Genomic DNA, 22,439 nt, shown 5'->3' on the forward strand with positions numbered 1-22,439 from the left:
ACTAGCTACTATGAAGAAAATTAACTCTATCCCAGCCAAAACCAGCACACACTATTTTTGTAACAGTGAAGATGCTTAACATCAGGATGTTTATGCAATTATGAATTGAGGCTTTTCTATTATTTATCTGTATATCAAACTATTTCAATCCAAACTACAAACTCCTCGCACAGATATTTGCTTTGACAGGAGCTGCATTTCCCCTGCCTCCCCAGCTGATGGCATCCAGCCCCACTCCAGCCCCGTCCCACGCTTGCAGTTTTGACCTTGGTCACACCACCAGGCAAGCTGCTCCAGGAGGAGGAGATGTTTTGCTTCAAGCACCAAAACAAGCTTTCCTGCTCTCCGCGGAACAGTTTCTCTTCATAAGGAGCAGGGAAAGACACACTTTTGTCTTCAATTAACCAAGAACTGAAGCAAAACACCCATCTGTGCCAACGTACGGTCTGCAGATGGTTTTGTTAATGATTTTGGGCCCATGTCTTCCAATAGTGTTTTTCTGCACAGGACAGGAAAAAATCAAGCCAAAGGTAGCCCAGAGTGGCCCATTTTTTTCCCCTCTCTGAATTGCTACAAGTAATATCCCAGCCAACATCCTAGCCTTCTTCCTCAAAGATGTGGGTTCCATTTTCTCCCATAAATACTTCAAAAATGGCAAGTAAGCAGCTGGAAGAGGCTAGGTTTTGCCTTCCATTTTGCTGTAAGTGAAACCATAACTTACAGAAGTATTTAGGAGGGGAGCAGAGATCGCAGCATGCAGCCAGCCCTTCCCACACACTTCGGGGTTACACATCGTGATGAATGAAGACAAGAGCAAGGAGAGCAATGGGAGCCCTTTTTCCAGGCATAATAAATGAAAAGAGGGGTATTTTTTCTTTCAAGTTGACAACCCAATAACACAGCAACACGGTCACAAATCATCACGCCAAAGAGGGATTTCTAACTCCTGCCAAAGCTCTGCTCTGTTTATGGAAGCTGTATGTATGATACCTCTCAGCATACACCCCAGAGAGTAATTTTTTTTTCGAATCAGAAATAAAAATACCATCGCGTTTTTGACCTACTATTCAGCTGTAGTCCAAGGAACACATTTAATGTATTCTTCTCCATATCAAAGCAAAATAACTCAAGTAGAGCAGATGATTTTTATTTGCGGGGGGGGGTAGGGAAGGAATTAAGGTTTGCGGAGGAGCCTCCCACCGTGGCTTGGCCACAGTGGGCTGGTCACCCACACAGCATAACTTCCCTGGAAAAATCACTGCAGGAGGATCCCCCTTGCTTAGGAGCCGTAACAGCAACCACAGGGGCTTCCAAAACTATCCCCAGTATTTCTGAGGAAGGGGGAAATGCTGCATGGGGCTGGGAAACACACATTATCACCTCCCACATCTCGGAGAGGTTCAGGCTGAAAAACAACATGCTCTGTACCCAGCCAAGGGACATTGCTTTGGATGATTTACCGTTACTGGGTTTTATTTAACAGAGATGCAGAAAACTGTCAAACGTTTTATCACCCGTGGCAGTTAGGGCATGATACATGCTGATATCAGCCGAAGATTATAAGGCAATAGTATAAAGTCTTATTGGAAAGAGAATGGAAGCTGGAAATCTTGGCTAGCGATCACTCCTACCTTTGTAATGAGTTTCTGGATCAGTAGGGGTGAAATTGCATGCCAAAAACCACGTATAATTTATCCCTTGTTTAAACACATACTGGCAACCCAATTATTATTTTCAGAATCACAGAGTTTAACTTATCAATGTATTATTGAACAAGAGCTTTCTCTCATTTCACATAACACAGTGGAGTACGCTTTAATGAGCAGGGAAACCCAAGCTGAAGCCCCACAGCTGGACCAGCCATTGCAGCACTGGGAGGGGCCGACTGATCCCGGACCCCACTCCTCCCTGGGACAAGAATGCTCTTGCTCACCATGTGCTGCGTTGGGTGCAACAGCACAGTTTGTGCTGCTTATGCTTTTGAACCTGACGGTAACAGAGCTCAGCAATCGTTGCCAACAAAATTGCGGTCATATTCCCCCTAAAATGCACAGATCTGCTGGTGAACTAAATTGCTTAGTCTTCTTGAAAGAAAGGGGGAAAATAAGTTTATCTTCAAAAAACACCCATCTAAACAGACAAATGCTTCTTGAACATGGAGATTAATTAACGAGAATGACACAGGACCCACAGAGCAGAGACCTTCTGCAGGCAGCAAACCCCCAGGGTGGCACAATACAACCCCAATACTCTGCACAATATCCTGAAATAAATTTACTCTTCAGTTTCTCAATTGCCTATGCATAAAACAGGGTTTGGTTTTGTGCCATTTGATTACCAGTTGTTTGAAACAAGGACTACCTTTCATCTTGCTTGTAGCGGTCAGCACAAGGGATAAAGAGCAGTGTGGTATAAGGAGTGGCTACACAACATGCTCCATGCTCCACGAGCATCACAGCGTCTTGCACAGACCAGCTGTATCCACATCCACAGGAGAAACTGCAACCTTGAAGCCAAAGGTACAACCTCCTCCGGCCTCCACAATTGTTAAAGATGAGAGGTGAACAAAAGTAAGAAAGATATTAGCCAGCCCTGATATTTCAGCATAGGATAAAAATACAAGGCACACTATTTTCCCTGCAATGTTACTATGGTGATTTCACTAAGGACAAAATAGCATGATGTTTAGTAGAGCCATGGTTATGAACCAAAGCTCACAAGCAAGATACTAATCTGCTCATTAAACAATACCAGGGTTGGTGAATTATAATCAAAAAGCAATTACACAATGGATAGACTATCAGAGCTCACCCTGCTAAGCGTGAAGGTCAAACACATTAGATTAACTAGGGATCCACTCACTGAAAACCTGCAACTTGGTATACAAAATCATTACTTCTAGCGGTATTAATAATAAAAAGGATTGCCAGCACTACTTCATTTACTTAGACCAACATGAAATGCCTGGCATAAATATTGCACTAAATCACATGCAAATTGCCTGCATGCAGTAGATCGAACCATATGAAACTACTGCACTGTAGAAAATACATATATATACTTTAAGTATACTTTCCACACTTTATAAAGATGTGGTGAATTTTGCTAACTGTTTAGAGCTCCACATTACTGAGAGTTTATGACCTAAGTGTACACATTTTGCCAGTTATTGCTATATTGCAAATCACTCTTTCAAGTAAAACGCCTTCATTACATGTGGAGATACTGTGACTGCTGTGGTTTCATAATGATTTCCCTTTTGGGCTGTTTATAAGCCTTATTTTTGTGTTAGAATCTTCTTCACTTGCTTTCTGCCAAAGGGTAAATATCTCTACAACACTCTCGGACAAACTTGCAGACGTCATAAATTCGTTTCTCACCAGGAGCAATGCACTCGCACAAAGACAGGGCTGAAGCTTGGGCTGCGTACTGGGACATTCAAAGTGCTTCATGTGTACTTAAAAATATAAAGAAAGAAAAAAGAAACTAAGCTCCCAAAGCTCTGGTAGAGCAAGGGCTCACCTTGCTGAGCTGGGATGATGTGCTTCGTATTCTTGAACTCAGACCTTTGGTTCATAAACTACTCTTTTCCTACCTTACAAATTCTGTTAGCTTCTCACCCACTGCTGGAAATTGAGAAATGTAACCCAGTGTAAATAAGCAGGAGATTGTCATGGGAAGAGCAAGAAGCAGTCTGTATTTGGTCACAAAATAGACTGGGATGGGGAGGGAAGAGAAAGATGCTGCTGACTTTTTCTAATCAAAACCCATACGATTTACATATGATCAAATGGAGAAAGAGCATCACCCTAAGCTGGAGAACAGCTACTCAGTAAAAGGGGAAATCACACTGGGTGTTACTAAAGGAGTCTAGACAAAGAGAAACCATAAGACATTTTGTTGGAATTACAGCCTACAATACAAGCAATAACCTGTAATCTTCTTGTCTAACAGAAGTAACTGCCCCGATGCCTTAAAGAATTTATTTCCCCAAACCTCTGCCCTCCTCCTGTCTTTCCCTGTAATTCATTTTTCCTGGGAGATGCGGGCTTATACTGCCCAGGCTCAGAGCGAGGAGCTTCCTCATCCTGGGGAGGCAACACCGAGCTGCGGGATAAATTCTTTCACAGCAAAAATATATGTAATTTCATTACTTGAGTGACAGAAACCTACTCACTGTTTACACCAGGACTGCTATTAAAGCAATTATTCGGGATCAGTGCAGTATGGCAGCAGGATTTAAATATTGCCCAACAGCAAGGCAAAGGAACTGCTTCTCCAGACAGGTCAAACTCATAACACTTTGTTCCTTTTGCAGTGAAGACCAAAGAGCAATCTCTCTGAAGTCCTTGGCAATGGAGCTATACAAAAATGCTTCTAAAACTCCCCAGCTAGACCACATTGCTGCTACTTACACTCTTCCCAGTACCTTACCACAAGTTACATGCAGCTGTCAGGATGATGCCCTGTAAATGCCAGGTTCACCCGCTGCAGACTGTGCTCAGCAGCCTTCTCCTGGGAAACAGCCCAAAAGCTCAGCCCATCACACTGCAGCAAGCAGTTTGACTCAAGCAGGGGCCAAGCCAGCGGGCAGCGATCACTCACACCCCCATGCACTAAGATGAAAAAAATGCCGACAAGTGCTTTCTGTCCCCATGACATCAAGCCATATCCCTGCACTGTAAAATATGGCCAGTGGTCTCCAGGTTAGCATGGAGGACAATAATTTTTTTTTTTTTTTAATGGGAACTGTCAGATTTAAGATACATCCAGAAAACCCTGGATGAAAACAAGCTACTCTATAATTATGTTTAAAATTCACTGTGTTTTGTACATGCTTCAGCTGGTTTGCCTCATGTCCCCAAGCAATGCAAATGCTGTGACGTCCTCATGAGCTGCTGCAACTCAGTCCTCACTCCAGCACTCCCCGTTGTAAAAAAAAAAAAAACCCAACACCCTGATGCCATACGTTTAATTAATGCTTTAAGCTACAATGAAGCATCCTCTAAAGACACTTGTAAACCTATAAGCTTCCAGTCTTACAAACCCCCTTTTTGTGTAAGCTCCCCCCTTCTTCCTTGTTTTTATATCACTGGCTATCATCAACGGCAGCTTTTGGGAGCACACGGCTGCTGTGGAGCTGCTGCAAGGGTGCAAGGGCTGGCACCATTGTTGCCTCCTGTGCCACAGGTGCTTCAAAACATGCACAAAACATTGCAACCAGAGCAATGAAAATGAACCAGCTGGAAACCAGCAACCAACTGGCAATTCCGCTCCCACGGGTGTTTTAGATTTTAAAGCATACTTGGGTTCGCCAAGGAGATGCCACGGCGATATTAGATATTGATTAATTACCCCAGGTGAATGCCTTTCAGGATGCTCTGTAAGCCACCACCTGCTCCTCTCCTGGATCCCCCGTCTCTCTGTTTCCCAGGGCAGGGGCTGGGAAACCCTCCCCTGGCAAGGAGAACTGCAGAGATGGCATCTGCTGGTCTCGGTCCAAAGCTCAATGAACCTTTGTCCGTACCTGGGCTCCGCAGATGTTAATACTGATTTTTCCCCCCTTCCCCACAAATGCAATATCTGCTGGTTGGGGAAACGTATTAAATGAAATGGGGAAAAAAGTCAGGTTTGGCAAAAATGTGTACCTGTCACTGCTAGAATTTGTCCTTAGGGTGATGAATGGTAAACGACCATTGCAGGCTCTAAGCAGAAGGGAAATTGGCCCACAGATCATCTGCTCCTTTTGCCATCTTTTTATGCAGTGCTGTTATTTAGCAAGCCCATTTGTGTACAAAAGCGTATTTCCCAGGCTCTTCACAACCCTCACAAAAAGCACGGTCCCTAAGCCAAAGAATGTGGAATCTCGGTAAGACCTGTCAGCAAATTCAGAAAATATCCATAAGTAGAAATACACAAACCCATCAAATTCATACAAACGTTAAAGCAATCACTATATTTTCAAGTTCTTCAAAATATCTGTTATTCTTACCTTATTAAGTCTAATTCCTGGCCTGCTGATACCAGGGTGGTTCTCACTTCATGTTGAAGTTCGGGTCTTACATTTCTATTTAAAAATTCTTTTCTCATGTAAAGGGTCTCTGAAAACTTTTATTAAGTCTTCAGAAAGGATGCATGCAGAGATCCAGTTCATAAACTGGAGCAAATGTTGCTGTATTTGTCCATCCCTCTCTAACACTGAAGACAGCATGGAAAGCTGATTGCTAATGCTTCTCGAATTTTGCTGCAAGTAGCAAAGCTATTTCTTTCGTATTTAAGCTGTAGGTGAAAGCAAGACAGACATCTGCTAATTGCTGGTTTCTGGGGAAATGGGAACTATTTAGAGTTGGGGGCTGATAGGGTTTTTTAATTAGCTCATAACTCTTCTTACATGCAGTAGATGAAGACCTTTCTGCTTACTGAAGAGTGACAACATGGGCAGAGGAAAAGCATAAAGATTTCTGTACAATTCCCAGCCAACATGTTTTTATCCTGTACAAGAACACACACATCCCTTGCACACGTATACAGTGTCACTCCATCTCCCTGCAGCACCAGACAGCCATGTAATTTCGGGTGTCGGACCAAACCAGCGGCATTCTGGCTTCCCAGGTCCCAGAAAAATCTGCAGGTGAACAGACCCCAGGGAGACGAGCGACATCCTCCTGGTGCTCTTCATCCGTTCCCCTTTCACATGCTCTCCTTTATGCCCTTTACTTGCACACTTCAGTCCGTGAGCAGCTACTCAATATACACATGAAACAAGCCCCTGGCCTGGCTCAGGAAGACACAAGGAAGTATTTCTCCTTTCCTCCTCCCACTAATCTCCTTCCCCCTTATCCTTAAACCCTGAGCATACCGGCAGCCTCCAAACACTTTTAAGTACAGTATCTGCAGATCACAGGCATGGTACAACAGCGGCAAATCGCTTCCATGTTAAAAGATCAAGGCAGCTTTAAAATGGAGGCCAAAGCCTGCAGCAGATACTATCATAAGCTTTTTCTAGGCTACAGTTTATTTTACAGTACATCTTAAAATGTCCCTGTCACTTTTTACAGCCGGTGACCTTCATTTAACTCTGCCAGGCTTTATGACAAACCAAGATGCAAAACGCCATCCCTGCATCCCCAGGAGTACGCTGGTCACGATGCACCTGCCTTGGGCTGTCCCCTCCCATACACAAACCCAGTTTTACTGAGAAATTTCCTGCAGGAGCATCACTCCTGCCATACCAAGCCCCATGCTGCAGCCAGCATCTCCCGCCAGCTCCCCACCTCAGCCCCTGTGTGACTTTGCATCTCCAAACACCCCAGTTATCCTCCCCAGCTCATTTTACATGCTGGCACGCAGTGTATGTTCACCAAAAACAAGATCCCAATGCCCGCTTGTACAGGCAAAATATATTTGCCCAAGCCATTCACAGAAAAAGGCAGCAGAGGATATTTTCATTTAGGAGCTCCCCATGCAGTCTACTGCTAAGCAAAGCATTTTGCCAAAGAAAGACTTGGCCTTCGGAGAATGGTGATAATGGGAGGGAATGAAGGATATCATCCAAACACAACAGCAACACGGTGAGGTGCGAGGATGAAGGATAGAGCTCCCCTACAGCAGATGGTGCAGATGTTCCCTCTCATCCATCTTCCATATGTTCCAACTCAAAACTGAGCAGGTCTTCAGTTTTGCTCCAGTTGAAATCCCCACTCTCTGCACACACAAGGCGCAATGCAACAGGCACCAGAGCATCACACCGCCACCTGGGACGGTGTCTCTCCCTACCCAAAATGTCACTGTGGCCCGAGAGGTCATTTTGCCAGGCAAGAAAGTTTTTCTGTGGTATTTATCCCTGCAGAAGTCAGGAGGCGAGACTCCCGATTCTCAGCTCCATGGATTTGCACGCAGGCAGGATGGAGGACATGCCGTGGCACAGGGGGATGCTGGCTGCTGGCACCAGCCACCACTCCGATGGCCAAGCATCACCTCTGGCTTCCTCCTTTCTCACAGGGACAGTAGGTAATTCCTGACCCATCCCACCCAGCAGTAAGCCAGCCAGCCAACCCTGTCAGGAAACAAAGGATACAAAATTGAATATAAACCGCAACAAGCACAGACCCCGTTTTAAGGCCTGCTTCTCATCACCAGGCAGCCAGTGACAGAGTCGAGCAGCAGTGTAATCCGACTTTAATTGATGATGAGAATATTCATCTGGGCACTGTCCAATTTGGTATACTTAATACCTCATGCCTTCTCCACACGGATCGATTTTTGCATTGGGTTTATGAGGGGTAATTAATATTCATTCAGAATTAAGTAGAATAAGATTCCCAATGCATGAAGATGTTTATTATTTATTCATATTTAAAGCTTGTTAGATTAATCTATTTTAAATTACCGCATGCTGCCAGGCACAATTATTATAATTTATTAGGATAATTTCGGTGTTTTATTTCCCTCTGATGCAACCTTGCAGAAGGTGTATGCTGCTTCTCGAATGCTCCCATAAAGCAGCTCATGCTGCTGCTGCTAACAAAGCTGCAGCCCAGCAACAAGCATCCCCTTCTCCAAAGGGACCAAACTCCACATTAGGGGTGTAGTCCACGCTAATTTATTTTTTAAGCAGATATCCCGAGGTATAGAAATCCTTGCATCACCTCTAAGCATGGAGTAGGGGGTGCATTCATTTGTGGCAAGACACTAGGAAAAAAAAAAAAATCTATGGCGACTTATTCCTAAAGATGCTAGATGATGAATTGCAATAGCTGGCTCGGGCAGTTTAAGGTTACCACATATGGCATATCCCAGCTAAGCAACGTAAAATGATGGTGTTGTGGTTTAACCTCAGCTGGCAACTAAGCACCACGCAGCCGCTCGCTCACTCCCCCTCCACAGTGGGATGGGGGAGAGAATCGGAAGGGTAAAAGTGAGAAAACTCGTGGGTTGAGATAAAGACAGTTTAATAGGTAAAGCAAAAGCCGCGCACACAAGCAAAACAAGGAATTCATTTGCTACTTCCCATGGGCAGGCAGGTGTTCAGCCATCTCCAGGAAAGCAGGGCTCCATCACGTGTAACGGTTACTTGGGAAGACAAACGCCATCACTCCAAATGTCCCCCCCTTCCTTCTTCTTCCCCCAGCTTTATATGCTGAGCATGATGTCACATAGTATGGAATATCCCTTTGGCCAGTTTGGGTCAGCTGTCCCAGCTGTGCCCCCTCCCAGACTAAAACATCAGTCTGCTATCAACATTGTTCTCACCCTAAATCCAAAACACAGCAGTGTACCAGCTACTAGGAAGGAAATTAACTCTATCCCTGCCAAAACCAGGACAGATGGGCACGCTTGGTACCTCCAGAACCTGCCTTTGGCCACCAAAGAAACCCCTGAACATCTTCCTACCTCTGTTTCTTGGGCATAAAGGGCTCCTCCTGAGACTTTACAGGAGTGGTACTTACAGTGAGGGGAACATAGAAATAAAGTCTTCAGCTCCATGCTGTGCAAAAGACTTCACCTCATTTCTTTAAAAAAAAAAAACAACCCTACATAGTTGCTTAAAAGCTGCAGTTACCATTATTACATTTAATTGATACCCTCAGGGGCTCAAAACAAGACAGGCTTTTATGAAATTTAATTATTTTCCACCAGGGCTTGCAAGGTAAAGGTGCAATTACAGCAGCAAGGGCCACTCCTCGCACCGAGGGAGTGCCAGCTTCCTTGACAGCCCCACGCCAGCGCCCAGTCACTGAGCGCAGATCTCCGCTACACATCAGGCTTTGCCCCCGCTGCAGTAGTCACAGATTGCTTTTGCTCATTTTAGCCTTTAAAAAATAATTTAAAAAAACACACCAATTTGACTAGACAATGGACCAGATCGCTCCATGTATGAACCTGTCACAGCAAGCATTACTTCATTCAGTTATGTCCTTCCAGCGATGCTGAAGCGAGTATACACCAAGCAGGGTGCAGAAACAGGATTCCCCCCCCCCCCCATGCCTGAGGTAGGCTTTGGGCAAGTCCTTCCCACATCAGTATAATGAGGGAAATAACACCTGCACGATTGGCTGCAAATCAACCAATTGATACTTGCACATCACTAAATAATAATTTGTCAACTTTGAAAAAGCCCCTCGTTTACCCTGATGCCCAGGGTAAAGCATCCGATGTGCTGATGCAGGAGGAATGGAAGAAGAGACCCTGCTTTGAGACTCCCCCCAGCTGAGCAGCTGCAATACCCACAGCACGCCTAATGATTTCTCCCCCCAAAAAATGACTGTACAGTGCAAACTCTTTTGAACTGAGCTGCTTAATCAAAATCTCCTGAGAGTAAATGCAGCCAAAAGGAAAAAAAGACCGAACTTTTTAATATAAAAAGAAAAAAGACCTCCTTTGAGTAAAACAAATGATTTTCTAACAAAGAACGTCCTGGGGGCAGGAAGACAATGTTGTGCTTTTGATGCTGCAATACTGTACTTGAGATTAATGCTTTCACAGTTAAGATTTTACCCCAATTATAAATCTCCCATAGCAAGTAACAAATATAGTCTTCTCTAACGGCAAACTAAATTTTAGCTATTCTTTGACTGCTAGTTTTCAGATAGATTGCTCTTAAACTCTCTAACAAGATTATTTCAGTATTCCTTTCATCAAATATCTATTATTTTAATATTATGCTTTTGATATTTAGGGCATGCCCTATCAGCTATAAGCAAGTAATATTAGGGCGTTTACATTCTTCTGCCATTTAAAGCAATCTCCAGTTTCCTCTACTTTGATGAACAGTGTGGGAAAATGTTGGTGTCACCAGGGCCATTCTCCCAACAGGGAAAAAGCTGACCATTAAACTTTGATCCAACCAATACTACACTAACGCTGTAGTCTCTCCATGAGGCTCGGGAATGGAAACATTTAATTTCCGTGAATAACCAGGTTATGGTTCCCTTTTGCAGCGTGCTGGAGCGGCAGCCCGAGGGAGAGCCCAAGAGCATCTGCATTTGCTGCACATTGAGGCCTCGTGTTTACAGTGAAATGACCAAAAACCAGAAGCAGCAAAAATTACGCCAGTGTAGAGGCAGAATACGGTATTCCTCACGCTCCTTTAAGTCCTCAGACTTTGCTTGGGAATCAAAATTCCCGCTTTTAACTCATGTTTTTTTCCTCCAGGATGTTTGACTAAGCAAATACAAAAGATATCCAATATATTTGACACCTGGTAAGCTGTTATTTTAAACACAATTTCAATAAACTACAAAAGTTGATACCGTTAGAGGCTTGAAAATATACGATCTCATTAAAAAACGCTGGCACTTTGAAAGATCTCTGGTGGCCAATCACAGCTTGGGGAGGGCTGTAATTTATATCTTTGATCCCCACAGCTAAACCATTTAATCTAATAATAAACATCAATCACTGATTTTTACTGCACCATTTTGCAGCCTGAGCAGAAAACCTTGCTCTCGCGGACAAGTTAGACACCCCAAAGTGACACTTGCAAATAAATACCAGCTAATATTCAGCAATATAATTCCATAGGATCAATTTTTTATTTAAGCACTACTGGAGCTAGGAAAAAGTTTGTAATTACAAAAATATCTAGAAAGATAATTCAGTGCAGTGGAACAGCATCTGGCAAGCAGGAGCCTGCCTCTCTAGCAGCTCAGTGACAACACATACCTTTATGTCTGTTACAGTTGTTGTCAGAAAGTTATTAAGTGTGTCCAGATATTCTGCATGACAGTCCATAACTCACCATTAAAAATGATGCAAGATCCCATTATGTTCCCATGCAACCGCTCAAGGTACTAATCCACCATCTACCACTCAATAGCAGAGGAAACGGAACGGTCAGGCATAATACATCGTGCAAGTAGATAACTGCCAGAAAAAATAAATCAGATGGAGCCCATCAATATATAATGATGCCAAACTACCATTAACTCAAATACTCTTTCCGAACCAGAAAGCTATTTAAGAAGTAACTGAAACAATGATTTTCCTTTGGATGCATTGAACATCATCACTGCCTAATGCTGGATTTTTGCACTCAGTGGAACAAGGCAGTTCGTCAGTGTGCTTTCTGAAATCTTCTGTAAACTAATATTTTCCAATAAAGAAACATTATAATTAAATTAAATTATCTATAAAAGTTCCAGTCCAAGTAGAGATGGAAGATTAAGAAGTTAAAGGCTACTCCAGTCTTCTCAATGAATACCTGCAAGAACCAAGCAGGTAGGCAGCAGTGAGAACATTGAAATCTGCTGGTTACACTTTTTAACAGGATTAGCTGGGTTTCTGCTTCAGAGAAGGCAAGCTAAATCTAAATTTTGTTGTCCAAGAAGTCAAAGGGAAAAAAGGTCATTTTTGTCTTCACTTACCACTTCTGTTCCTCCCCAGAAAGAAAAGACAAATGAAGGAGTAGAGCAAGGAATATTTGTCTTGAGACAAGTACCAGGAAGGGCTGAAATGGGCTTTTATGTCAGGTTTTTAAACCAACATTCACACAAAAGCCAGAGAAGTCTGACCAAATGTAAATACTCATGTCAACCCAATGTTGAGATCTTACGAGATGACTCCAGCAGCAGCTAAGCCAGCTCAGGGATCCAGCCACCAGCCACGCACTCTAAAGCTTGGCCATCACAACATGTGGACAGAGAGTGTATGCTCAGGTCAAAACACAATCAATCAGTATATATTGATCTTTCTTAATTATCTCCCCAGAGCATACTCAAGTCCAAGGAGCTTTGCTTACATGAAAAATGTATCACCTTTGTTCCAAGCAAGGAAAATATATGAAGGCACTTAAATTCGTGCCTTTTAGTCTTGCAGCTCCATGAATACATTTTAGTTACTGATTACAAGTATTGGAGCTACTCAAAGTGAACTTTCCAGTTGTCTCCGGTAAACTCTCCAGTGTGTATATAAAATAGCTTTAACAGAGACTCACATCAGCAATTTTGTAAGTGTTGCATTAAATCCAGACGGTGTTTTTCATCTCAAGACAGAAAAAATGCATATTAATCCACCAGCAAAGGAATGCATTGAGAATTTTAAACATTTCTGTCAGTATCGGTAAAACCATAATACATTCTTTGCTAGATGAGATACTGAATCATTTTGGTTCATTTGGAGGCCATTTGCTAACTTTATTAGGCAATATTCAGATGATGGATATCAAAAGGATATTCACTGTAGAAACAGGCTTTGTTTCTGAAGACAGTAATTAGGTTAACCTCATGAATAAACTCTTCACATCAGCAGACTGTACAAAGTGAAAATGAAAAAATGCAGGAGAAAATGAGAAAGAAAAAAATAATTTCGTGCAAAGGGAAAAAACTTACATTTATGTATAGCACTCTCCATCTGACTTTTAAAACAATTCATACATGAATAGATATGTCACAGTCACCGATGTACCAAAACACATAGGTATAGCATTATGGAAGTGACCATAATGCCATTATGGTCATATGCTATAATGCATATATGCAATTATTAATGCATCATTCAGTGGTTAAGGCAGAACCAGCCCCAGGCAGAGGCATCGCTCCTGAGCATCCCCACTCTCCCAGGCAGCCAGCAGGGCTTCCTACACAGCCAGGGAGTCACGAGTCCTCTGCTGACACCCTGCTCCTGACAACTGCCCTTCCCTGCCGGTGGGCTGAAGCCAACCTAAAACCGACGTAGACATGAGTTGTGGGTGCTGGGATGAAGTTACCTAGCAGTGATTTGCAGAAGTGATAATCAGGTGGAGCTTTTACCGTCCGCTCCTGGGGCTGCAGGTGCTCAGCACATCTGCACCCGGAGGCCACCTAAGAAACTCAGCATTACCAGTCTAAGGGGCTTTTCCAAGGTGGTACACCAACAGCAGGCTCCAAGCAGAACTGCAGACAGTGCCTTGCCTCTTAGCTACAACACCAAGCAATGAGCCACAACCACTTTCACACATTATACATGCTCAGAATGAGTTACTAGAAAGATGCTAAGGATAAAAAGGGATGAAAGCTGGTAAAATTTGCAAAGGTAGACTTAAGCTAAACTGATACAGCTTGGCATAACTTAAGCAGACTAAATGCAAGCTAAGAAACAATATACTCAATAGAAGAAAAGCCTTCAGTTAACCCAATTGCTCTCTGTCATCATGGGCTATGGCGGGACCACATCACCAGCCCCGCGTGCAGCAGCCACCCTTGTGCCAGCATCGCCACTATTTGCACAGCAAAGCTCTCATACCTACGCTGAGTGAATGCAAAGGCATCAGTCAACTGAACACTGATAAGTGGTTTAATGGAAAAGAAACTTTTCAGGTTTGGGGTTTTTTTGCTTGGGTTTTTTTTTGTTTTGTTTTGCTTTGTATTGGTTGGGTTTTTTTAAACAAAGCAAATAAAGCAAATACAGAAGGATATGGAAGAAGTGGATCTAACTCAGAAGTGGGCTGGAAGATTCCTCCTGGGGACCAAGAGGAACATGGGCTGAGAAAGGTAGACCCACTGTGAGCCTGCGGTTTCCACTGACTTCCAATGGCTACAGCCAACATCAGTTAACCAGGTCCTGAAGGTCATATTACTACACTGAATATCCAGAGATTTGACCTGGAAAATTCAGAACAGAAAGTAAAGAACAGAGGCAGTAAAGAAAAAGGGTGAATCCCATTTGCACTGGACTGGTCATTCAATGAAGAGCTATCCTTTCACCCCAAAACATCTAGTAGTTCCTCCACCGCTAGCAAGGTTAGCTCCAACACAAAAAAATTAAAGACCTCAAAGCAAAATTCAAATAAGGTCATTTGACATCGTAGCACAGGCTGAGGGCAATAGCACATTGCCAACAGACTTGTAACCCATTAGTTTAACATAGTACAACATGCATAGTGCATGGTATAAAACTGTGTTTAGCATTAAAACCTAATGGCCAACCTCATGTGTAGTGCGGATGCAATTTTAGGATACTTCAAAACAGAGGGCAAAGGCATGAGCTGTGGGGCTGGGCTGTCCGAGCACAGCCACAGCCTCAGTGGCATGGGATGTGCTTCTCCTATTCAGTCTGCTATTGCCCTGAAAGTCCCAAAACAATTTCAGGACACAGAGTGCCCCGAGACAGGTCACCTCTGTTGTTATTCACTCATTTTAAAAGACATTACAAAGGGCCTTAAGAAAGGTTATTTGATCCTAGGCTTTCCCCTTCAGCAGAACAAAGCATTATATTTCAGCACTAACAATGAGATATTTTTCCTTGAGTCAGCTTTAAAATAATGTTGACATTATAGTCAATACATTATATATCACTATATTTATGTCAGAACCTATTGGCATAAAAATAAATCAATCTAAATGTATAGCTCTTGTATTTAAATGAAGCCTGGCAATGCCATATCTTTCCTTCAATTTTCACTCAGCTTCTCATATGTGTATCAATCATCTCTGACAGATTTCATACACTGGGATATCACCTCTAGTCTCACTAAAAACTATTTTAAGTGAATTTTATATACAAAGACTGGAAAAATCTGCTTTTGGAAGCTCTTTTTATAAGCAATATAGTTTCTGATAGCCTAAGCATCACAAGTGAGGTTTTACTCTTAACCTCATATTCGAGATAGGTCTGAATTGCAGGACAGTAAACGAGGGTCACCCCAAGTCAGCCAGATCATGTTAAAGCAATGGCAAAGCCAAACAAGATGTTTTTTAAACTCAGGTTAGCAGGTTTGATTTACTCAGAAATACTGACTGTAAGAGATCGCCCAACAGCTGTGCAAAACCATCCAGCGTGGAAGAGGCCAACAGGGAACACTGTGAAAGCGTTTTAAGAGACAATTCCCCAACAGACCTCATCTTAACCAACAGATCTAAGCTGATTTGTTCCCACTGCTACGTTATAAAATAAACCTCAAAATATATGTATCTAAAAATATAAAATAATCTAAGTAAATAAAAATGTAACAATCACCTCTAAGACATTCACTGGCTCTGTGAATAAAGTAGAATTTTAAAAAGTCTTTAAGTCTTTAGTATTAAGTAGGTTAACCAATTTCCTGTTAGTATTTAAGTGACATCTGAGATTTTTTTTCATCAATTTGCAACAGCCATAAGTAAGCCATTTCACCCCAGCTGCTATAAAGCAGTTACTTCACTTACCTTAATTTGAAGTGGCCAGTTATGTTCAATCACCATTTCAGCTGACAAGAGAAATGCAGGATGCCAACTCCACTATTTCTGAATTACTGACATTAACAGCTGTTTTATATCTACAGAGCTTTGTAAACATGTAAACAAGTCAATTAATTAAAATACTATAGTAACACAGATTTTAATAATTTGGGGAACAGCCTGATGTTTACAGATCCACAGATGCTATATAAAAATACCAGAACGAGAATTTGCTTGTTCAGAGGAAACGGAACAGGAACCATTTCCTTCCTCCTGTTTGCTGGAAGGCCCCACCTTTTTGTTTGCAGAACAAAGAGGTTTCAGCCCTAAATCCATAGATACCCTAAGATGGATACGTGGGTTTTCCTCCAAAGGTCAGGTCCAGCTACAGGACCCAGCTGAAACCTCTCCAGTGACACCTTTCCATCCAGATCAGACAAAGCTGCCCCACAACACGCACCCCAAAACCACTCAAGTAACACACTAAATAACGCACAGGTCTCCAACACAAACTGTTCCCAGGCCAGCAGCCTAAGCGACATGGACCGAATCACTCCCAAGGAAACAGAGAAGACCAAGAATTTACCCAGCTTGGAAACAAATTCAATTTAAGAGAACTGAGGGTTTGGGGGGACATAACTACCTGGTTGGACCAAGACTCCATGCAGCAGAAACTTCTCTATCCTGCTGTAACCCACCAAGACTGTAAGAACAGAATGAGCTGTTGATAGAAGTGAAATTACAGAAAACGAGGGTTTTGTGATGGGAACACCAAGGCCTGATCATGAAACGGGTCAGCAGCACTCCCTGTGCCTGAACACGCACACAGTTATATAAGAAACCACTGAGCACATACAACACTTCTCCATGGAGGACACGATTTAGGTCTTAGACTGCAAGATCTGAGGACTTTTCACCACTCCTTCCTTTTCCATCCAATCCAGAGGGGTTGGATTTTTTTTGAGAAAGAGTTGTTTTAAATAACTTTGCTTTATCTAACAGATGACAGCAGGGATCACTCCAGCTAGAATTTAAACCCACATTGTTTTATGCAACTTCAGGCTTCACAAAACACATCCAGTTGGGGTCAAAAGGATTTTTGCTGACGATGCCAACGCTGCCAGTTGACAGCTCTAGTTTGGGGAGGGGGCTGTGGTGCCACCCGTCCTGTTGCATGAACCAGGGGCCACGGTTTGCTGCACATCCACCAGAGATGACACATCGGCCGCAGCCATCGCTGCATTCATATTAGGTGGGATGGCAGCAGCTTCGGTTAACTCCGATGGGAGTTAACCAGCATCTCCACCAGATTATCCAACAGAGCTGTGGGGAACAGGTGCTTTTTCCAAAAATTGGACCAAAAGCAACTGTAGCAGAGTCTGAGCAGCAAACCGTGGCAGCCTCAGGCAGCTGGCAGGGGACACAGATGGGCCAGTATTTCAGAAAGTTAGACACACACACTTATGATTGCTCGAGCAGAACTAGGTGATCTCCAGAGGTCCCTTCCAACCTCAACCATTCTGTGATTCAGCTTTAAAAAAAAGGCAAGTTTGGTCACTTTATTACCCTACCATGTTTTATTTTTATTAGAAGAAATAAAAGCGACCTCTTCCTGCTGAAGACTGTTGGTATTAGTATTTGTCTTTGGAAACGAACCTCCAAAGTCATGTAAATAAGTGACAGAAACGAATGACAGCAGCTGCGGCCTTGAAATAAGACTTTTTGTCCTAATACTGAAAACATTTCTTGTATGTTGCAGTGCTGACCTCTAGTGACAGATAGCCCAGAAAACAGGAGCATTTGTCGGGATAAACCTCACTTCTCACCTCTTCCCTCCTGATCTCATCCACCAGTCCAGATCCATCTCCCCTACCTTTGGAGGGTGAGCAGCGCCCAGCAATCCTGGGCACTGGCTCCCAGTTAATACCACAGACTTGGTATCTTTATTGCACAGAACAGTTTTTCAAAGGGTCAAAATATTAAAAGATACCTGAGTAAAGTTTGCTGCCCAAATTACATAAAGCAGATTATGAAGAAATTGGTACAATAATTCAAAACCAAGCAGTAAGTTACTGATTTTGAGATTAAGTACGTTATTTATATCACTACCTAGTGAGGGCTAAAACCCTTTTCCATACTCGGGGGGCCAGTGCATGCCTGGAGGGGTTTTGCAGTAATATTAAAAGATACCCGAGTAAAGTTTGCTGCCTAAATTACATAAAGCAGATTATGAAGAAATTGGTACAATAATTCAAAACCAAGCAGTAAGTTACTGATTTTGAGATTAAGTACGTTATTTATATCACTACCTAGTGAGGGCTAAAACCCTTTTCCATACTCGGGGGGCCAGTGCATGCCTGGAGGGGTTTTGCAGTAAGGACAATGACCTTACTAGGGCAGAGAGGAGCCGGCCAGGACCCTCCACGGCTGGATTCACTGCAGGATGCACGGTAAGCGAAGATCTCGGGAGTGATGTAATGACTCAGGAGCCCGCAGCTCAGAGATGCTCCGAGGGGGTCATGTTGTTGATTTACAACAGAAGACAAACCCAAATAGGGACCAACATAAGAGTGTAAAACAAGCATCCCAGGTAGATAAAATCAGAGAGGCTCACCAGAACACGCATGTCATCATTCCTGACAGGAGAAAACTCGTCAACAGTGCTGGCTCAGGTGACTACATGCAGAAGTTACCAAGCTTTCCTGTAAATTAAGAACAAAAAAAAAAACCACACCCATTCGGTCATTTCTCAGTTTGGTTTGATCCTTGCCCTCTTTAGAACGGGATGCCTGCTAACGAACCCCTTCTGTTTCCCTTGCTTTTCTGGGAGATTCGGGAGGTATATTGGGTACAAACTTCAAAAAAAAATTTAGTCTGTACAAATTATGTTAATATTTCTAAATGGGACTAAGAGGACACCAGAAAGCAGAAAAACATCTCTTACCCACTCCTTTGGGAAACGGGAAATGACATCCATATTTTCTCAGATTGCAACGAACACACATTTTGAGCAAACCCCTCCCCAGCCTGGCTCTGCCTCTGCCCCAGTGAGTGAGGTCGCCCGCAGCTATCCATCAAGTTTGTTTTCTTGTTGCTGCTATGGGCAAGCTGTAAATTTGCCTCTTCTCAACCAACCTGCACATAATGCCAAACTAGTAGCAGTCCCAGGCACGCCTCTTGCAAAACGTGTGCTCGCTTAAGCCCTTCCCTCAACTGCCCCCCTAAAGTAACCGAAGCTCAGAGGAATTTCAACATGTGGCAGAGCCTGCATTTGCAATAAGCTTCATTTAGCTGCCCTTGCAATATAGTGCTGGTGCCCAAGGGCATACCACCAAGTGTTTGCAGCAGTCACCGCTTTGGTCAAATTCAAGTGGTAACAGTGATGCACCATTTCCATTGCAGTTTCATCTCTTCAGAGGGTTGTGCATGCTTTAATTAGGATTTTACAGATTTCTTTGAGGTGGCAAGAGGCAAGGGCCAAGAGTGACAAATGACTGTCAGCTGTTTGTGTTTCTATTTCTGGCAGGGAGAGCTTTAAAGCAACAGAAAAGCAGTGCATGGTGCTTAAAGCTGCACCCAGCAATGCAGGGGCTGAGGGAAACGGAGAACTGCACCTCCGGGAAGGCTCTGTGCCCTCTTGTGGAAAGCTATACATCTTGTTACGCCTTACTTACAGCTCCATCTTCGTGCTGGGGCGGCTCCTCAACAGAGCCATGCTGTGGCTCAGCTGCTGCCGTGCCAAGGACTGGACCTGCACCACCGTCTACCTAGCGAACCTGCTCTACCTCTTCTCTTTGAACCTGCTCTACCTCTTCTCTTTGCCCTCGCTCATCATCAACTACATCCTGCAGGACACGGCCTTTTGGAGGGCTGCTCTGCAGGCTGGTACATTTCTTGCTTTACGCCAACCTGTACAGCAGCATCCTGCTGCTGACTTGCATCAGCGTCTGCCACTTTCTAGGTGTTTGCTACCCCATCCGCTCCCTACCCTACAGGACCCAGCACCTGGCTGCTGCTGGCACAGCTACATCCTGGGCACTGGTGTTCCTGCAGCTCCTGCCCACCTCGATCTACGCTTGCACTGGTGTTATCAATAACCACACCGTTTGCTATGACACAACGAGCCCCAAGAACCTCAGCAGCTATTTCCCCTATGGCATGGCTCTAACCGCATCTGGTTTCCTCTTTCCTTTCCTCATCATTTTAGTGTGCTATTTCTGATGATCAGAAGCCTCACCCAACACACTGGAGACACCAACCCCACCAGTAGTGCCACCTGAGCCAAGTCGATCCAAACCATTTTCCTCGTCTGTGGGCTTTTTTGCTGTTTGTTTACTTTCATTTCACATCACCCTCAGCATTTACCTCTTCATTTGCATGTACCGGGTAGCTAACTGCCAACTCCTACAGCGCTGGAGTTTGCTCTACAAGATCTGGAGGCCACTGGTGAGCCCGAACAGCTGCATCAACCCCCTCCTCTACTTTCTTTCTGGTCAAACTAACAGAGCCAGGCTCACTTTGGGGCTCAGACTGCCCAAGGTGGTCCTCTTACCAGGCCTTCTGTGAATGCAGAGGGGACAGGTGCCCCAGCAAGGCTTGCCCCTCGCTGAGGAAGCACATTCCTGCAGATTTGTACCACTTTACTGGGTATGAGACTCAAAGAAGAGCCATAAAACTCACCTGCACAACAACAACAACAAAGTATAATTACAATTCCCCCAGAGCGCGGGCAAACTGTAGCGAGAACAAATTTGGGTGAAGAACACAGGAAATATTTTTGTGAAGGACTGAGGGGCAAGTTGTCATCATCTCCTGGGCCAGCTGTGACTAAATAAAGCTGAAGTGCTTTCCAAAAGGCACATCTACTGTTTCTAGTTGTAAAGAGGGCTGTAAAGAAAAATTATAGCGAATAACTGAGAAAGACACCAGAGCAGAGGTAAACAGTCGTCTACAGTCATTAGTTAGGTGACGAATTTTTTAAAATGCTATGAGTGTACTTCAAAAAGCTACTTCAATGACGATTACCACCTGGCTACTATTTCCTTGACAGGGTCCATCACATCAGCACCCTAGCTAAAGGGTAGCAACCCCTTCTGTTGCTAGCCAGGACTATGCACGCTAAATGCACTATGAAGAGAGGCTTTTAGAACCATAGAATAGTTTGGGTTGGAAGGGACCTTTAAAGGTCATCTAGTCCAACCTCCCCTCCGTGGGCAGGGACATCTTCAACTAGGTCAGGTTGCTCAGAGCCCCGTCCAGCCTGCCCTGCTAAAAAGTTTGCTGCCATCTTTTTTATAAGCCCCCTTTAAGTGCTGATAGGCTGCAATAAGGTCTCCCCAAAGCCTTCTCTTCTCTAGGCTGAACAACCCCAACTCTCTCAGCCTTTCTTCATAGCAGAGGTGTTCCATCCCCCTGATCATTTTCATGGCCCTCTTCTGGACCCGCTCCAACAGGTCCGTGTCTTTCTTATGCTGAGGGCTCCAGAGCTGGACGCAGTACTCCAGGTGGGGTCTCACCAGAGCAGAACAGAGGGGCACCCACCTTACATGTAGTGTATTTCAGAAAAGGTAACAAAGTGATTCTCCACAGCATCTTCAGATGCAGCTTAGCTGCCCTGCAGATCATAACAGCAGCAGGAGCCAAAGGTTTCGGGGAGTTGACTAGCCAAGAAGCGGGGCTTTGCCTAACATGAGGCAATTGGAAACGTGAGCACACTGTTCGTATGGTCACATCGTAATGCCACACCTATGGCACATTCGCTGTCACTGCAGTAACGGTCTGGCCAGAAACCTTCTGTTCTCTCTGCAAAGGCAGCTCAATAAAATAGCTAACCCAGTGGTCAGAGGAATGGGGAGCTTCCGATTTCTTCCCTCCCACAGTGTCAAGCCCCATTACGTGTTGTTTAAATGCTTTGGGCACAGTGGGATAGGAACAAGCTTCGACTATCTGTACAAAACTTCACATGCAAGAACCTGATAAGGACCTCGGCAGGTACCATAACAAAAGTATAATTTCAGTCGTTGTTCCTAGAAAGTGCTAATTGCTTCCAACCCCATATTTGAGCTACAGGCAACTGCAGACCCATCGCTGCCCACAAGGTTTGAGTCACACTCCTTTGTTCAAGTCAGCTGGGAGCAGCAATTATTCAGAGAGGAAGCAAGGCAGCAAGGCATGCCAGCCATACGAGACCTAGAAAACACTACAAGAGTAAAGAGGAATTACTTAGAGCCTGACAACAAATGATCTAGCTGGGACACTGACTGACCACATTCACACAAGCATCAGAGTGAAGAAAGAAAAAAAAAA

The 22,439-nt window shown here is 43.8% G+C and overlaps 1 long non-coding RNA gene across 1 annotated transcript in view; it reads right to left on the minus strand.

The window, feature by feature from the left end:
• The window catches only part of LOC103898694, a 22,802-nt gene extending 9,605 nt beyond the window's left edge, over positions 1-13,197 (minus strand). The window contains exons 1-2 of the long non-coding RNA XR_657562.1: positions 12,790-13,197; positions 11,741-11,865 (exon numbers count right to left, since the gene is read on the minus strand). This is a non-coding gene — a long non-coding RNA (uncharacterized LOC103898694). The remainder of the gene's footprint in view (positions 1-11,740; positions 11,866-12,789) is intronic.
• Between the last annotated feature and the right edge of the window lie 9,242 nt (positions 13,198-22,439).

Source organism: Aptenodytes forsteri, unplaced genomic scaffold (assembly GCF_000699145.1).
Source record: "Aptenodytes forsteri isolate BGI_AS27 unplaced genomic scaffold, ASM69914v1 Scaffold299, whole genome shotgun sequence".
In the NCBI taxonomy this organism is placed as follows: Eukaryota; Metazoa; Chordata; class Aves; order Sphenisciformes; family Spheniscidae; genus Aptenodytes; species Aptenodytes forsteri.